An 18,838-nucleotide genomic window follows, 5' to 3' on the forward strand; every position below is an offset into this window, starting at 1 on the left:
AGAAAGAGAGCACCCACACGTGGTGGGCAAGAGCAGAGTGGGGGAGGGAAAAGGAGAGACTCTCCAGCAGACTCTGCCCTGAGCTAGTAGCCAACAGGAGGCTCAATCTCACGAACCTGAGATGGTGACCAGAGCCGAAACAAAGAGTCAGTGCTTAACAAACTGAGCCAGCAGGTGCCCCTCTTTTTTCTTTTCAATATGTTCTTTACCCAATAGTTTTTTTGAACATTAAGATGAAAACTTCGAACATCATAAAACCCTCTCTGAATTTAAAAACAAACAAACAAACAAACAAAAAAAACTAGCTAATCTTTTGCTAGGGCATAAGAAAGAGTAATTTAAGCACATCACACATGATCAACCTATGGCGTGTGGATAAGTTTTATTTCATAAGCAAGTTTTTAAAAATATTTTAAAGTTGTGAGATTTCACAGACAAATCCTAATCCTAATGTCTAGTTTATTTTGAATAAATGAGAAGATCTGGCCACGCTGTGGCCACATTTTTACATGACACCGATCAGCTGTGGCTAAGTAGGGACTGCCTGCCCCCTTTGTTTGGGGCATGTGCTCACCACAGTCCATGGCTCCCTTTCATTTCCCCAGCCCTGAGGCTCAGAGTCCATGACATTTATTGTAGCACTTGCACTTTAATTTATTTTACAGGTGAGAAAGATTTCTTTGCACACACATCTTTATCAAACGTGGTAAACAGAAGGTAGAGCCACATGATTAAAATAAAAGGGAGAGGAGGTCTTGTGTGTGTGTGTAGAAATAAAGATATTAGCCTGAGTTACCTAGTTATATTAGCTGCTTCAATGATACTACCTGCCTGGTACTTGAGTATGAGATGCCCAAATTAAGCAGTCAGACTGTTTACTAATAGTTTAGATTTTGTTAAGATTAAAACCAAGGCAAGATCGGTTACGCAAGATTTATTCTCTCCTCCCCCTTTCCCTGTGTTCTTGTAAGTGGCTTGCTTCTAAGGGATCAATCCTGGGATGCGCAGAATCTTATCAAAATCAGTTAGAATGCTACAAGAGATCGTCAGAAATGCTAATTGTTCACTTGAGACAAAGATTAAACTGTGTTGTGTCTTCAGTGCCTTTTTTAGAAAAGGGGGATTGAACAGTACCATTTGATAGAATAAAACCAGAGAGCTTATGTCTCAAGACGTTTGCAATAACTGTCTTTCATTTCAAGACACCATTTTCCCCCCCAACATTTTATTAATACTCCTGTTCTCCCTTCCTTCTCCTCACCGCAGGAGAGGAGGAATGCACCTGACTGGTGAGGTTGAAAGGAATTGAACTGATCTGCCAGAGACAAGAGTTCTGATCCACTATCTGCCAGGCATGGGAGTGTCTGTGCCAGGGCCTGAGGAAGGACCTAGAAACTCTGTCTCATTCAGGGATGAAATATGGGCTGCCCACTTGTCCACAGAGGTAAAACAACATTGTCCAATTAACTTCATCAAGTACTAAAGCTAACACTTTGATCTCTATCTGTCTGATTCTTTTTTTAATTTTTTTTTATATATTGGGACGCCTGGGTGGCTCAGTCGGTTAAGCGGCTGCCTTCAGCTCAGGTCATGATCCCAGGGTCCTGGGATCGAGTTCCGCATCGGGCTTCCTGCTCGCCTGGAAGCCTGCTTCTCCCTCTGCCTGCAGCTCCCCCTGCTTGTACTCTTACTCACTCTCTCTCGCCCATGCTCTCTCTCTCTAGCAAATGAATAAATAAAATCTTAAAAAAAAATTTATTTGTTTGAGAGAGAGCAAGAGAGAGAGAGCAAGAGAGAGAGAGAGCGCGCCTGCGTGTGCACAAGTAGGGGAGGGGCGGGGGGGAGAGGGAGAAGCAGACTCCCCACTGAGCGGGGAGCCCGATGTGGGGCTCAATCCCAGGACGCTGGGATCAGGACCTGAGCTGACGGACCAAGCCACCCAGGCGCCCTTCTAGCTGTCTGATTCTTGCACAGCTTTCTCATTTGGTTCAAAATTCAAGAGAGAAGGACAATGCTTTTACATATTGAGCCTTACAAGATCAACTATCCTTGCTTGAGTCTCCTTTGGCTTGGCCTTGATGAAAAATGAACAGTAAATGGTCATTCACAGAGAGGAACCTCTTACCCTGGGCCTACAAAACATACAGGTTGTATGTAAAGATGTGTACTTGGAAGGCCTTACCTTGAGCTGATAAGAATATTGAACCTAAACAAAGAGCTTTAACCAGCAGATTAAGCCAAGTTAAAATAACTCCTGATAAATCTGTATTTAGCTAAGTCCTTGCCTTATTCAAGGTAAAAAAAAATAAAATGTTCACATTGTGAAATGCTTTTACTTTTAAGCTTCAGACTTGAAAAACTTGCTTCTTGCCAGGAAACATTTTTTGATTTTTGTCCCCTTCCTCCTTTCAGGATATATGGTGTGTGTTCATAAAACATAGACCTGTTTTAAGTGACCTCATCCCTTTCTTTCTTTATTCTAAAAGAGAAATCCAGGACAGTTTTTAATTTTTTGAAAAATAGAAAATAAAATAAAATTATTAAGAAATTTAATTGTTTCTGATAGAATTTCAAGAGCCAAACATAACATGGCCCACTGTTTATTTTTTTTTAATTCAAATGCATCACCTTTATATAAACAAATATAATTTTCACATGTGTGACCATGCTTTATTCTATTTATTTGATATTTACTTGTGGGTTTTTTTTGGTATGTTTCATCCATGGAATATAGACATCATAAAGACAAGAGACTTTCCTGTCTTGTTTATAGCTATATCCCTACACATGGCATTGTGCCTTGCTGATAGTAGCCAAGTGATAAAAATTTATCAAGTGAGTCAATATATTTTGCACTGATAAAAGTACCAAGTATAGAGTTGGCAACTCTTAAAGTTTTGGTGAATTGGGTGTGCCTGGCTGGCTCAGTCAGTAGAGCATATGACTCTTGATGCCAGGGTGGTGAATTTAAGCCCCTCATAGAACTTAAAGTTTTGATGAACTGAATTGAAGGAAACTAGAATGTTAGGGAGAACAAACCTAAATTTTGAGATAGGACTCACTTTGAAAACTATTTGGACCTGGATAATTTTGGTATGGGAGATTTCCAGAAATGTACTCAAATCATCTAGGTTTTAAAATCTGTTAGTGTTTACTGTGATTTACTTTCTGTTTGTTTCATCTTATGTATTACTTCTTCGTATTTTCTCAATTTTTTCCTAATTTTTTTCACTTACTCTTTGGCTCATCCTCTCTATTTTTCTGTGGTTTTCTATTTTATTGATTTATGCCTTTATCTTTATAATTTCCTTTCCTCTTGTTCTCTGAATTTGCTCTGTTGCTCTTGAAATAGTTTCTCAACTTTAATACTTAGCTCAATTTTTTTCAGTCTTTGTTTTTTATTAATGTTTCAAAACTATAAACTTCCCTTTAAGTACTAATTTTATTGCATCACATTAAATGTTGGCATGGAATGCAGGTGCACATTGGGAGTTGGGGCTCCTTTGTGGGTGTGGGCCTGGACACAGTGTCCATATCAGAAAAACCACGATAACGTGGCTCCAGCCTGGGCCTAGGCAGTATCTGTGCTCTCTGGGCATGCCGTGCTGGACAGAGCATCACTGATGTCCTCACATATTCATAGGCTAACCCACCATGCCGCAGGTGGAGGAAAAAGCAAGAGCCCTCTTCTTCCTGCAAAAATCTCTCCAACGCCCTCTGCTGGCCAAGGTTGACATCCTCATTACTTACAAAGGTGAAAGCCTGAGTCCATCAGAGTTTGGTGATAAGGGGTGAATTTAGAACTGAGAAGCAACAATTGATACCTGGCACATCCCTGAAAGCAGCGTTCCAGATGTGATTTAGATCATCCTGATCAGATGAATTCACAGAAGGTTTTACTCTGGGGAGGGACAGGGGGAAGAGAGGCAGAGCAAAGGGTACCTATTTTTGCTAATGAGCTAATGAGGACGTGAGCCTGATGCAGGACTCGATCCCAGGACTCTGGGATCATGACCTGAGCTGAAGGCAGACACTTAACTGACTGAGCCACCCAGGTGCCCCTGAGTTCTTAATTTAAAGCAATGGCATGAGGGATGCCTAGCTGGCTCAGTTGGTAGCACATGTGACTCTTGATCTTGGGGTCATGACTTGGAGCCCCATGTTGGGTGGGGAGCCTACTTGAAAATAAATAAATACATAAAATGTTTAAAGCAATGGGACTACAATTGCAATCCAAATAAGGTAGGACAGTTTTACTCATGTTTCCCATCTCACTTTATATTGATCTAGACTCTACAGGTAAAATCATCCTTGTAGCTTTCTTTTCACTACACATTATGCAGATTCACTGCTACTTAATTTTGAGAATTTTCCTCTAGTTAAGCTAGAAACATGCAAATTTATCTCAAACAAAAAGTCATGGTCAAAGCCTCCGTGTCTGTTGAGAAATCATGGAATAATATTTTTGTTTCTTTTTCCATTCACTGCCTTAATTCTTTTTCCTCAATTTCCTTGCATCTTCCTTATTTAACTTGTTAAAGAAACCAAATTGATCAATGTATAATTTACATACCATAAAATTGACCTATTTTAGGTCCAACAATGATTTTAGTAAGTTTGTAGAGTGATTCAACCATCACCATAATGCAGAATTAGAATTTAGAATATTTCTGGGACACCTGGGTGGCTCAGTCGGTTAAGCATCCGCTTTCAGCTCAGGTCATGATCCCAGGGTCCTGGATCGAGTCCTGAATCGGGCTCCCTGCTCAGTGGGGAGCCTGCTTCTCCCTCTCCCTCTGCTGCTCCCCCCTACTTGTGATCTCTCACTCTCTCTGTCAAATAAATAAGATCTTTAAAAAAAAAAAGGAATTTAGAATATTTCCATTTCTAGTACCCGTTTGCAGTTAATTCTCACTCCCACCTTCAGCCCTAGACAGCCACTAGTCTGCTTTTTATCTCTCTGAATTTGTCTTTTCTAGACATTCCTAGAAAATGAAATGGAATCGTACAGTATCTGTGATATCTAGTCCTTGTGTCTAACTTCCATCACTGAGCATGATGTTTAGAGGTTCATCCATATTGTAGCATGTATCAGTGGTTCATTCATTTTCACTGCTGAGTAGTAGTAGTCCATTGTATGCCTACCACATTTTGTTTATCCATTCACTGGTTGATGGACGTGTAAATGGTTTTCAGTTCGGGGCTATCATGTGTAATACTGCTATGAACAATCAATCACATACATGTCTTTGAGTGGACCTATGTTTTCATTTCTCTTGGGTAAATATGGAGGAATGAAATTACTGGGTCATATGGTCAGTGTAGTTAACTTTTTAAGAAACTGCCAAGCCATTTTCCAAAGTGGCTGTACCATTTTATATTCCCACCAGCAAAGCAGGAACGTTCCAGTTTCTTCTCATCCTTTCCAACACTTGGCACTGTCTTGTCATTTTAATTATAATCACTCAGTATAGTTTTGATTCGCATTTCTTTGCATTTCCCTGATGACCAATGATGTTAGCATCTTTTCCCATTGTTAATTAGCCATTTGTATATCATCTTTGGCGAATTTTATTTTTTACATAGGCTCCATGCCCAACTCGTGGGGCTCAAACTCATGACCCCAAGATCAAGAGTTGCACACACTGCCAACTGAGCCAACCAGGCACCCCTCTTTGGTAAAATTTCTATTTAAGCCCTTTGCCCATTTTTATTTTATTTTATTTATTTTTTTAAAGTAAGTTCTCCTGCCCAATGTGGGGCTTGAACTCATGAACCTCAGATCAAGAGTCACATGCTCTACTGACTGAGCCAGTCAGATGTCCTCCCTTTGCCTGTTTTTAAATTGGGTTCCCTCTTTAACCTTTGACAACCTGGTTTCTATTCTTACTCATTAAAACTGCCCTCTGAAATAATATAATACCACTGAGATAATAAGTCCTTACAGATCCAGTAGTGTTTTTAAATTTGTCTTCTCCTTGACCCTACTGCAGTATTTGATAGTATCTTCATTAAACCCTTCTCTCTTTTTTTAAGATTTATTTATTGGGGGGGAGGGCTGGAGCAGGGGGGGGGGAATCTTACAAGCAGACTCCCTACTGAGCACGGAGCCTGATGCAGGACTCCATCCCACGACCCGTGAGATCATGACCTGAGCTGAAACCAAGAGTCAGATGCTTAACCAACTGAGCCACCCAGGCGCCCCTATTAATCCCTTCTTGAAATGTTGTCTTACTTTGGTGTTCAGGACCAGACACTTTCCTGCTTCTTCTTTGATAACTCTCTTTTTTGGGTAATAGTCCTCCTCCTGCCCTCTCTAAATGGTCTAGTCCATAGACTAGAACTACGCCCTCTGCTCTTCTCCTTTTACATTTTATTCAACGGCAAATTATATCTTTAAGGAAATGTCTAAAAAGAAATGAGATATTTAACAATGTCTTTAAGGAAATGGAGCTATCAGAATCTGTGAGAGCTGGAGCTGTGGAAGGGGGGCTGTCTGACAGGAGATGTAGTAGTAGACTGATCAGAAATGCAGCCACTGTGAGACAGGATGCAGCCAGGCAGTGAGGCAGCAGAAAAGAAATACCCCAAACTTAATCTGTTTCCACCGTTCAGTCTCATACTGGTGCCTCCCATTGGTTGAAGCCAGAGGTTAGGAGAGGCTGGGTAAAGCTATCTATGGGGTCAGCAAAGGGTATGGGAATGAATCTGGGAGCAAAAGGAGACTAGGCAACATAGCGTCTTATTGTTCCTTCACGTTCAGAGTCTAAAACAGATGTCATCGTCTTAGTTCCCAAATCATCTCCCTGCTTTAACCTCTGTGCCTCTCTGAGGGGTACCATTACTCTCCTGGTTTCTCAGGCTGGAACCTCAGAAAACACTACAACCTCAGTCAATGATCTCTTCTGCTCATAAATTCTCTATCCCGTATTTGGCATTAATCATCTCATTGGGTTGAACAAGATGACTGTTAAGATCCTCTATAAATGTGAGACTCTATGGTTTTATGGCACTCAATATTGCATCATGATTTTATTGAAATTCTCAAGTATGTATTTGTGTCTTGAACAGATGATAAGCATTTTTAGGGCAGAATCTGTTCTTGATACTTCTTCAGATCCTCTCCGTGCTTATCAGTGTTCTATTGACTCAGCAGATGTTTGTAAAATGAATAAATGAATGGTTCAGACATGGTCTTAAAACTTCTAAATCCCTTGTCCAAATTACAGATTTTGACAACAAATAGTCAACACATTTCACCACTAAGTGGCAGCATCCACAATGATAATTTCCAAAATGGCCCGATTCCAGCAAGCACATCACTGAGATTTCAATGATCATAACAAGAGTATGATAAGAACATAACCTATTAGTCAAACTATAATCTTTCTGGTGAAAAATTACCAATGACTTAATGTCCGTACAGACAATTTCTTTTTTTTTAAGAAGTAATTTTATTTTTTTTTAAGATTTTATTTATTTATTTGTCAAACAGAGAGAGAGAGAGAGAGAGAGCATAAGCAGGGGGAGGGGCAGGCAGAGGGAGAAGCAGGCTCCCCCCTGAGCAAGGAGCCTGATGTGGGACTTGATCCCAGGGTCCTGACCTGAGCTGAAGGCAGAGGCTTAACCGGCTGAGCCACCCAGGCGCCCTGTACAGATAATTTCTAACAAATATGGTTAAGAACCAAAAATGTCTGTCTGCTTCACAAATATTTATGTTCATGCATTTTTCTATGAATTTTAACATTCTTTTTGTTTTAACTAAAGTTCATTTTTCTTATGAAAGTGTTATATTCTTAGTATAGAATAGGCCAAAGAAGACAAAATCTCTTACAGCTCTTCCTGTTGTTTTTCTCAGTAAATGTTTCAACTAGCTTTCTTCTTATTTCAAATTGACCTTTACATTTTATTGTTCCAGAATAATTCATGCTTATAAAAGTAAAAATAATAAAAGTGTTTATAGTGAAAGGTTAGACTTCATTCCCTTCCAGGTCCTGCTGCTACTCCCAAGGGGTAATCACTGTTAACAAAGTGATGCATATTCTTCCAGACAATTATTTTTTGCAGATTTAATTGATTTTTTTAAGTTTTAGCATATTTTATTGAAATTATAATACAAATAATATTTCCTGCCTTGTCCCTCTCACTCCATCCCCCTCTTAAATGAAACTGCAAAGAAATAATCATGATATGGATTCTGGTTGTCAACATTTAGGCATTTGGAAATATGTGAGAACGTTTGTGGTTGTCATAGTGATTAGGAAGCTCTGTGGCCCTTAGGGGCAGAGTGCTCAGATGTTAACAACTCTGGAATGCCTAGGAGGGTCCCACAAGATAAAACATTTTTCCACTTGGAATGTCAGTAGCATTCCTGCTTAGAAACCCTAAAGATCTGGTAACTCTGAAACAAATAATGCAATATATGTTAAGAAAAAAAAAAAGAGGAAGAAGATAGCAGGAGGGGAAGAATGAAGGGGGGGAAATCAGAGGGGGAGACGAACCATGAGAGACTGTGGACTCTGAAAAACAAACTGAGGGTTCTAGAGGGGAGGGGGGTGGGGGGATGGGTTAGCCTGGTGATGGATATTAAAGAGGGCACGTTCTGCATGGAGCACTGGGTGTTATGCACAAACAATGAATCATGGAACACTACATCAAAAACTAATGATGTAATGTATGGTGATTAACATAACAATAAAAAATTAAAAAAAAAAGAAACCCTAAAGATCTCTTCCATGCTGAATATAAACACACACACAGCCGTTTATCATTCAACATAAAAGAAAGAATTGTACAGTAAAACACTCATGTACCTACCACCTATTAACATGTTTCCTTCATTGTTTTTCCACATATCTATTCAAATATGGGCCAATATCTATGCCAGTTACCATTCAACTATCCATCTTTTTTTTAAATGTAGTTCAAAATAAGTTGCAGAGATCAGTACACATCATCCCTAAACACTTCACCATTAAATTGCCTTTTATCTTTTTTATTGAAGTTTGGTTGACACACTATGTTACATTAGTAAATTGTCTTTTAAAAACCTCTTATACATGTTGATCTACAGCTTGCTTTATAAATCTATCATCTTTCATTCAACAAGTCACCATTTTTCATTGAGGGTTTACTATGTACCATATACTTTCCTAGGTGCTGGGGTTACAGTGATGAGCAGGACAAATGCAGTCCCTGAATCATGGAGCTTACTCTAATAGAGATTTTGAAACTCTTTCTATAGTCGTAGTCATAATAATAATAAGTGGTATAGCAATACTATAACAACAACATATGACAACTTTATAACAACAAAATAATTATTATTGTAACAATAAAATCTAGTATTTGTTGTATCTACTATATTCTTGACATTGCTCTAAGTATTTTAAATATATTAACTAGTTGAACCCTGTAAAGTGAGAACAATTATAATCTTCACTTTGCAGATGGTAAGATGAGACACAGAGAAATTAAGTATCTTGCCCAGGATCACAAAGCCAGGAAACGGCAGATCTGGGGGAGAAGCCCAGAGTCCACAGGCTACACCATGATACCACCGCCTCTCTTCTGTGTTATCACCATGTTGATAGTATATGATCGACCCTATTCTTTTTTACAGGTGCATAATATTCCACAGAATTAATTTAATGAAATGTATTTCATGAATCCCTTACTTTCAAAATAATTTTTCACTGTTATATCCAATGACGCTGCGAATATCCTTGTTCTTAAATTTTTGTGCATCTGTATAAATATTTCTGCCAAAAACGTTCTAGAAGTAGACTTGCTGTGTCAAAAGGTATGCACATTTTAATAAATATTGGCTAACTGCCCTCAAAAAATGCTACACCAATCAGTACTCCTCCAACAGAATATGAAGGTATCAGATTTCTTACATCTCTCACAACACTCTTTTTTTGAAGTTTTATACATCTGATGCAAAGAAAACTATATAAAATCATTTCTTGTTTATTCATTTATTTATTTAACAAATACTCATTGAGAACCTGTAATGTTCCAGTCACCATGCTAGGCCACAAGGACAATCCAGGAGCAATCAAGGCCTAATTCTTTCCCTTGTGGGCATGTAATCACTAAGGGCAGGCAAGCAATAAAGAAATAGGCAGGTTAATATACAATATAGTGTTAGGTGGTGATAAATGTGATGAAGAAAAACAAAGCATAATAAGGAACTAGAGAATGATGGCATTAGGGGGCTAGCATCATCAAGAAGGGTCAGCAGGGGGGTGACTTTTAAGCACAGATATGAACAAAGTGAGGGGCAGCCCCGTGAAAATCTAGGGAAAGGCCATTTTAGGCAGCAGGTGCGAAAGCCCTGAGGTGGGAACCTCATTGGTGTTTTAATTTGTACTTCTTTTTTTTTTTTAAGATTTTTATTTATTTATTTGACAGAGAGAGACAGTGAGAGAGGGAACACAAGCAGGGGGAGTGGGAGAGGAAGAAGCAGGCTTCCCACCGAGCAGGGAGCCCGATGTGGGGCTCGATCCCAGGACCCTGGAATCATGACCTGAGCCGAAGGCAGATGCTTAACAACTGAGCCACCCAGGCGCCCCTTAATTTGTACTTCTGTAATAACAGTAGAGATGGAGCAAATCTCTCCCTTCTGACACCTAGACTATAAAATATATATGAGTGTAGCCTTTCATAGACTTCCAAACTCCCTGCAATCACTAAATGTTAGCCTGTGACTTTGATATGTTACGCTTTTGAATTAAGCCAACGGTAAGGGTGTTTTTCTTTCTTTTCTTTTCTTTCTTTTTCTTTTTGGTCAGGCCTATTGAAGTATAATTTACATACAATGAAATTCACTCTTTTAAAAGTTCAATGAATTTGATAAAGGATACATTCGTGTAAGCGTCAGCCCAATCATGGTGGAGAATATTCCAATGGCCCTTTGAGGTCAGTTCCTGCTTTTACCTCCAGCCTGTGAACATCACTGATCTACTTTTTTGTACCTGTGGTTTTACCTTTTCTAGGATGTCATATAAATGGACTCATATGGTAAATAGCTTTTTTGTCTTTTTGTGCTTTTCAGGTACATTCATGTTGTTTCATCTCTCAGTAGTTATGTCATGTTTATTGCTGAGTGGCTTATCCATTGTGTGGTTGTACTGCAATTTGTTTCTCCATTCATCAGTTTGTGAACATTTCAGTTCACATATATGTGTTTTACAAATATTACCTTCTAGTGTATGGCTTATCTTTTCATTTCTTAACAGTGTCTTACAAAAAGGAAAAGGTTTTAGTAAAGCCCAATTTATCAATTTTTTTCCCAAAAGGTTCATATTTTTGTGTCTATCTTAAGAAACCTTTGCCTACCCTGGGGTTTCTCAACCTCAGCATTCTTAACATTTTGTGATGGATAATTCTGTTGTGTATGAGGGGTGCCTGGTGCATTGTACAATGTTTACCAACATTCCTGACTTCTATTCATTAGATGTTAGTAGCAACTCCCCATCCAAAGTTGTAATTACCAAAAATATATCCAAACATTGCCAAGTGTTCCCTGCACCAAAATCACCCCTGATTAAGAGCCATTGGTCCCTTCCAAAATCATAAATATTTTTCATCTAGACTTCTAGAAATTTTTTTAGTTTTAGCTCTTATATTTAAGTCTATGATAATTCTGAGTTAATTTTTGTATATGGTGTGAAGCCAAGTAGTTTTTTCTTCTTTTTTTTTTTTTTGTGGTATATCATTACAGCACATTTTGCAGAAAAGACTTTGCTTTGTCCATTGAATTGACACCTTTTCAAAAATCAACTGACCTTTATTTGTGGGTCTATAACTGGATTCTCTCTTCTATTCCATCAAACTTCATGTCTTTCCTCACACTGATACCACACTCTCTTAATTACTGTAACTTTATACAACATCTTGAAATTTGATAATTTGAGTCTTTTAATTTTTTTCTTTTAAAAAATGTTTGACTACTTAGATCTTTTGATTTTCCATAAATTTTATCAACTTGTTGATTTCTACCAAAAAAAAAAAAAAAGGTCATTGGGATTTTTGTTGAGATTACATTAAATCCTTAGGTCCTTTTGGAGAGAATTATACCTTGATACTAGTGAATCTTCCAATTCCTGCACATGATGTTTTTTTTCCAGTTATACAGACTTCTTTTGTTTTGAGTTATATACAGGCGCCCCCAAAGTATAGTCTTTAGATGTTGCCTTGGTGAGAAAGTCTCTTGGTGATAAACATTCTCAGTTTTTGTTTATCTGAAACATCTTCAGTTTGCCGTCATTCTCAAAAGATAGTTTTCTGTGAAGACTCTGGATCTATCATTCCACACTCATCTAGTTTCCATTGTTGCTGTTGAGAAATCAGTAGTTAATTATAGGTGATCTGTCTTTTCTCCCTGGCTGCTTGTAAGTTCTTTCCTTCTTTTTTGGTGTTCTGCAGTTCCAAAGCTGACTGTGACATCTCTAAGGCATTTAGTATTCCCACGCAAAAACATGGCATGTTCCTCTGCGTATTCATTGCTCTTCTTTAAAGAATTAGGGGCACCTGGGTGTCTCAGTTGGTTAAGTGTCTGCCTTCGGCTCAGGTCATGATCCCAGGGTCTTGGGATCGAGCCCCACATTAGGCTCCCTGCTCTGCGGGGAGTCTGCTTCTCCTTCTCCCACTGCCTGCCACTCCCCCTGCTTGTGTTCATGCTCTCTCTGTCAAATAAATAAATAAAATCTTTTAAAAAAATAAAAGTTAGTTATCTTGACATTTTACACACATCTACCACCCAAACCACTCTTGTTATTGTGTTAGCTATTCCCTTATGAAGGATAATGCTTATGAAGTATTTTCTTCTTTTGGGCTCAACTTGTTACCAAGTTGGTCTCCTCAAGGAAATCTAAAACCAATAAAAACCTTATTTTGACATACTATACATTATATAACATCAAAGAAATCTAGATTCTAAGAAAAAATATTTGCAAGTCATATATGTTAAATGTGTGCCATAACCTATTTTTTTTTGGACTGGGTTTTTTTTTTTCTTAAGATTTCATTTATTTGAGAGAGAGAGAGAATGAGCAGGGGGAGAGGTAGATGGAGAGGGAGAGGCAGACTTCCCCACTGAGCAGGGAGCCCAATGCAAGGCTCGATCTCAGGACCCTGGGATCGTGACCTGAGCTGAAGGCAGATGCTTAACTGACTGAGCCACCCAGGCGCCCCCATACCTATTATTAAATTAAAGCCTAAAATGCAGAGAAAAACACCCTATGGTGATGCTTCAGGTGTCCAAATATCAGTATCCATTCAACCCCTGTATTTGAAAGCCATTGAGTACCTTTCAGAATTCTTCTTTCTCCAGTACTCAGCCGCCATGGTAGATGGCCACATGTCCCCTTGAGGAAGGGCTGGGAGAATCATTACAGAAAACTCTTATGATGGGGTTTCAGGGTTCCTCTGCCCGGTGACCTGGCCACCTCTTCAGTCAACCAGTATGAGGTCTGAAAACTGACTCAGGCTCAAGAACTGGGCAAGAGATCCTGAATTCCTATTGGGTGACCACCCCAATTTTATCAAATGCAGTTTCTTGACTAGTATACCTCTAGCATTAAGCACAGGGATTGACACAAAGTAAGCCCTCAAAAAATATTTGGTGTATGAATGAATGATGGTTGGGATTTCCTAGATATAAAGGTTTAGGGTGGTATACATAACCTCAACTAATCAATTGATTACTAAAACTTTTAACTTCCATTAAGTATTCTATTTGACTTGTAGGGAGAAAACAGAAATCTGCTTAAGAGAACAGTCTCTGGAATGAATCAGTGTAGATTTGATAACTGGTCCCCTCTTACTACTTCTAAGCCTTGTTTTCTCATCTATAAAAGAGGTATAATAATCTGTATTATAAGGCTGTTGTGAGGATTAAATGAGATAATTTGCATCAAGGTCATAGAATTATGAGGTTAAAAATTTCAATACCACAGCCCATAATAGTAGGTCCTTTTAATCAATCTAAACATTCTCACTAAGCTCCACCCCACTTGGTTGGAGGGAGAAGGGACACAGTAAAATGGGATGCCGTCAGAGTCAAATTTGCCAAGTAAAGGTATTTTAGTGTGTGCTGCTTAATACTGTCTCTTGCTGGGTAAATATTCAATAATCTAACCTGTAACTCCACATCAAAGCCATTTCATCCTCCTCCCCCCTCTTACTTTTCAAGGTGTCTGGGTTCCACGGGAGAAGCCATGCATGGACCCTCTTGGCGGGAAGAAGGAGTCCTTATATCCAAAAGGGGATCTCTCTGTAGGCTTTGGAACTGTTGTGGGCCTCAGGGACCCTCCTCAAATTAGTACTGATGTCCCAGAAATGTCTGTTACTGGGGACCCTGGGGACATTTACTGCTGGAATGTGCAGAATTAAGACTATTGGCCTGCACTCCTGGTTGGATTGGGGCCCAGTGATCCACAAATCCTGACTTGGCCCCTTGGCCCCAACTTAGAGAACTCGGGCATCACCTCTGTCAGACCAGTGGCCGAAGCTGCCAAGTCACTTCTAACTCCTCTACCTCCTTTCTCACCGTGACCGTGACCGCAAGGCAGGTTACCACTCAATTACCTTCCACTCTTCCTGAAAGTGTGGGGGGAGGGGAGGAGAGGGTGGGGATTTGGCTCCATCCAAACCAACTAGTGTTACATCCCTGCAGCCACTCTGAGTAGGCCTGAGGGCACTCTGTTGAGTGGTGTTTTCTCCTTTCAAAACAAGAAGCCAGGCCCCGTTTGCATTTGGTTTAGCTCTTCACTGCAAACCATGGTTTCCCCCTTGTTAAAGAACAAAATTCACCTGAGTAAATCTGAAGATTAATTGGCCTAATTAAGTGATTCATGAACGTAGTAGGAAGTCTTCAAATTCTCCCTTGGATAGGATTCTGTCCTAACCCATAAATATGAGCATCTCCCCATTCTGTATTTGTATAATTCTCAACCTATCATCTTGGAATGGAAGTCTGAACCTACTGCTTTTACTCCTTAGTCCAATGTAGTCCAACTTTTATTTATACCACTGTGGTGAATTTTTTTCTATAGAGATTGTCAATCATTATCTGCCCAAACCAATTTCTGCTCTTCTTGTGCTGGATTTCACTGCAGCATATACTCCCTTGATGATCTCACATATTTTGGGGGTGTACCACCCCCTGTCCACTGATGCCTTCCAACTCAATTTCCAACTACCTATCAGTTGTCTTCACCTAGGTCTCCTACAAGTATCTTATTCATTAAACTGTTGTATATCTAAAACTGAACTCATAATCCTCTATACTCCTTGTGTTCCCTGACTCAGTTAATGATTAATACGCCCTGAGCCTCTCCAGCAGGAAACCAACTCCATCTTATCTTCAGTTTTTCTCTCTTATTCCATTCATCCAATTGTCCATCAACTCGCTTTTCTCCATGCACAATCTACTGCCTTACATTCGTTTTTTTGCATTTCTTAGAAAGACCCACCTGTCATTAATCCCCAGTGCTATCTCTGGTTCATGTACCCAAAGCCTGCTGGAGTTTTCACCAGAGGAAACAAATCTGATAATGATAGCATCCTACTTACGAACTTTCACCTTCTCCTCAAAGGTTGCTTCCAGGTTGTGTCCAAACTCCTCAGCATATCGATGGAAGGCCCTTCACAATGTCATCACCACAATCTCCCCAGCCGTATCTTCATGTGTTCCAGTCCCAGTGGACCTCTTTTCATCCCCTAAGCAAACCAAGTTCATTTGAACTCTGTGACTCAGACTCCAGGCACGCAGTGTTCTCTTTATCCTTCATCCCAAAGCACAACATCTGACAATCGTACATCTTCAATCAATGTTTGTTGAATGAATTAAACTCAAATCCTGGATGGTTGGTTCTTCAGTAAGACATTAAGTATTAAGTAAGTAAGTAAAATAATTATTAAAAAAATGCCTCCTTCAAGAAAATTACTTTTTTTTTTAAATGGAGAGGCAAATGATTGCCTGGTGTCCTGCTCTTTCTGTCATTATTCTAGCCTTTTTCAAATCTTGTCTAATTTATGCCAGACTCGCAAGAGAAGAACAGCTGACAAAACCTTCCACATTCTTCTGTAATATCTTTACTGTGTAGAGAAATGAATTCATAAAATCATTGTAAACATGAGCATCAGACCTCAGTGTTTCCATAGATAATTGTCACTAAAGTATGAACTGCTCCTCATAATAAACCCCTACGTAGGACTGTTGGCACAAATAGAGATTTAAGATTAGTTAAACTGAGAAAACCAAATCACATGAGTTCCTATATTTGCAAGTTAATTTAGGAAGTATCATAAGGGGAAAGGGAAAAAAAAACCTCTTAAAATTTACAAGAAATTCTCACTCTCGTTGTCAAAATGGAAATTCCCGAATTTCTCAGATGTGTTCTTTTTCTTTATCTCTGGTAGAGATAACAACATCTGCCAGGAAATATTATGAAACTGAACAAGTATCTGGTACTGTTGCCCAAATGTGTAGTAACTTGTCATGATCAGTTTATCTTCACTAACAAGTATCACTTTCGTGAAGGGCTCTGGTTCCTCTCCCATCGAGTAACCAAAATTTCTAAACCTTTGCTGCATCTTTGATTTCTGTACTCAGTGATATGGGATTATTAGTGCTTCTTAAGAGATGCGAATATGCTGATGGTCTGTACCATTGTATAAAGAACAGATTCTCGGGACGCCTGGGTGGCTCAGTCGGTTAAGCGGCTGCCTTCGGCCCAGGTCATGATCCCAGGGTCCTGGGATCGAGTCCCATATCGGGCTCCTTGCTCAGTAGGGAACCTGCTTCTCCCTCTCTCTCCCTCTGCTTGTGCTCTGTCAAATAAATAAAATCTTAAAAAAAAAAAAAAAAAAAAGAACAGATTCTCCAGGTAATACTGTTAAACTAGGAGAAAGCATTTACCTACGTATTTTTTTCAGTAAACATTTATTAGCCATTTATTTTGTCCCAGTGTTGGCATTGGAAATACGAGTATAGAAGATTTATTTCCTGCTCATAAAGAGTTTAGAGCCTAGTGGGTAGGCTGATAAGTTAACATTGTGAACATGTAGTAGAATATATAATAGAAGTAGCCCAGGATGCTTTGGGATGCGCAAGAGTGACAGAGAGGTCAGATCTTGGGAATATTAGGGAAGACTTCCAGAAGCAGGTCATTGCTGAGGTGAAGACATACATCAGATATTCATGAAGCTACCTGTGTCAAGCACTGCTCCAAGCCTGGGAATATATCAGTGAAAAGTCCTGTCCTTGTGGAATGTACATTTTAGGAGAATACCCTGAAGGAAGTTTGCCAGATGAGCAATCTAAAAAGAAAATGAACAATGTATCTTTAAAGGATAATTATATACAAGTGAGTATAGTTTAGGCACCAGAAAAATCTGGCTCACTTTGTAATCTCGTTCCTATTCAAAATGTGTTGAGAACATGTTGAAATTTACCGCTTTTGTATACAGAGAGCTAACTGCTTTCCACACCTGGGAACAGAGCACAGAATCCATTCACAACTCAGGGGTTCCTGCCGTGATAAAGACACACACACACAGACAGAGTGGGCCATTCACACAATGACCAATACCCTGTAGCATGACATCCTCATGGTGACAATGTCCCTTTGCCAGAAGCAGGAATACAGGGAAAGGATTCCACTTAACCCCTCCCCCAAGAGCACATTTTAAATTTCTTCCTGGTCATAAAAAGGAGAGAACTTACATACAATGGTTTTAAAAGAGACAGTACACATTAGTATGTGTGCTCTTTTTTTTCAGAGCTACGGTAACACACATTCACGCAGATAAATTTACTTGACTTTTTCAAAGCACTCTTCGAAGAAGGAGGGTGACATGCAACTTGGGTGGAAAGATCCCTGTGACCCTGCCATTCATTGAAAAATATACTATTTTAATTCTAAATGAATTGAATTGCAATAATCTTTATTCACGTGAGTCCTCCTGTATGTGTTTCTTGTTCATAACAATGTTTGTTAACCTCAGCCCGACTCTCTCTGTGAATCTAGAAATACTGTGTAAGGTCAACCTAGGTAAGATAGTTAGGGAAGGCAGGAGACTCAAGTGAAGTAGATGTACATACTAGTTAAGATAATGTGAGTTGCTGGAGCAGAAAGACCCAGAAATCATAAAGGTTTCAGTTTCTCATCTATATATAGACCCAAAGGAGTGTTTCTTAATGGTGGTGTGGGGGGGTGGGGTGGGTGGAGTGCATTGCTTCACAAAGTTGTTCAGGAACCTAGGTTGACGGTCTCCATAACATGTGGCTTCCAAGGTCATCATGAGCACTGGCATCCAGCCAGCTGATGGGGGAAGAGAGAAAGTAGAGAAGGCATACTGGCTTTTTCACCACCTAGACTGGCGAGTGACTCACATCTTCCACTGGCAAGAACTAGTGATCCCACCAGGAGGAAATGAAGTCCCTGTCTGAGAAATTCCTTCCTAGCAAGAAAAAGGAGCAGGAACCTTCATTCTAGGTGAATATCTAATCATTTCTGCTACAATGTATGTTTAGTTTCAACAGTATCATTTATTTTTTTTAAAGATTTTATGTATTTATTTGTCAGAGAGAGAGGGAGAGCTAGCGAGTGAGCACAAGCAGGGGAAGCTGCAGGCAGAGGGAGAAGCAGGCTCCCCGCTGAGCAAGGAGCCCAATGTGGGACTCGAGTCCAGGACCCTGGGATCATGACCTGAGCTGAAGGCAGACGCTTAATGGACTGAGCCACCCAGGCACTCCTAAATTACTGTAACCTTTAAAAGCAAACTTATTTTGGAATAATTTGATTTATAGAAAACTTGCAAAGAT

At 39.5% G+C, this 18,838-nt stretch overlaps 1 long non-coding RNA gene across 1 annotated transcript; it reads right to left on the minus strand.

The window, feature by feature from the left end:
* Nucleotides 1-8,840: 8,840 nt before the first annotated feature.
* Nucleotides 8,841-16,501, minus strand: LOC145721887 (uncharacterized). Its single transcript, XR_014145881.1, has 2 exons — nt 15,583-16,501; nt 8,841-12,692 (listed from the first exon to the last, which is right to left on the minus strand). It is a non-coding gene; the product is annotated as an uncharacterized LOC145721887 (long non-coding RNA).
* Between the last annotated feature and the right edge of the window lie 2,337 nt (nt 16,502-18,838).

The sequence above is a fragment of the Leptonychotes weddellii genome, chromosome 5, assembly GCF_054177405.1.
Source record: "Leptonychotes weddellii isolate Sample4059 chromosome 5, ASM5417740v2, whole genome shotgun sequence".
Classification (NCBI taxonomy): Eukaryota; Metazoa; Chordata; class Mammalia; order Carnivora; family Phocidae; genus Leptonychotes; species Leptonychotes weddellii.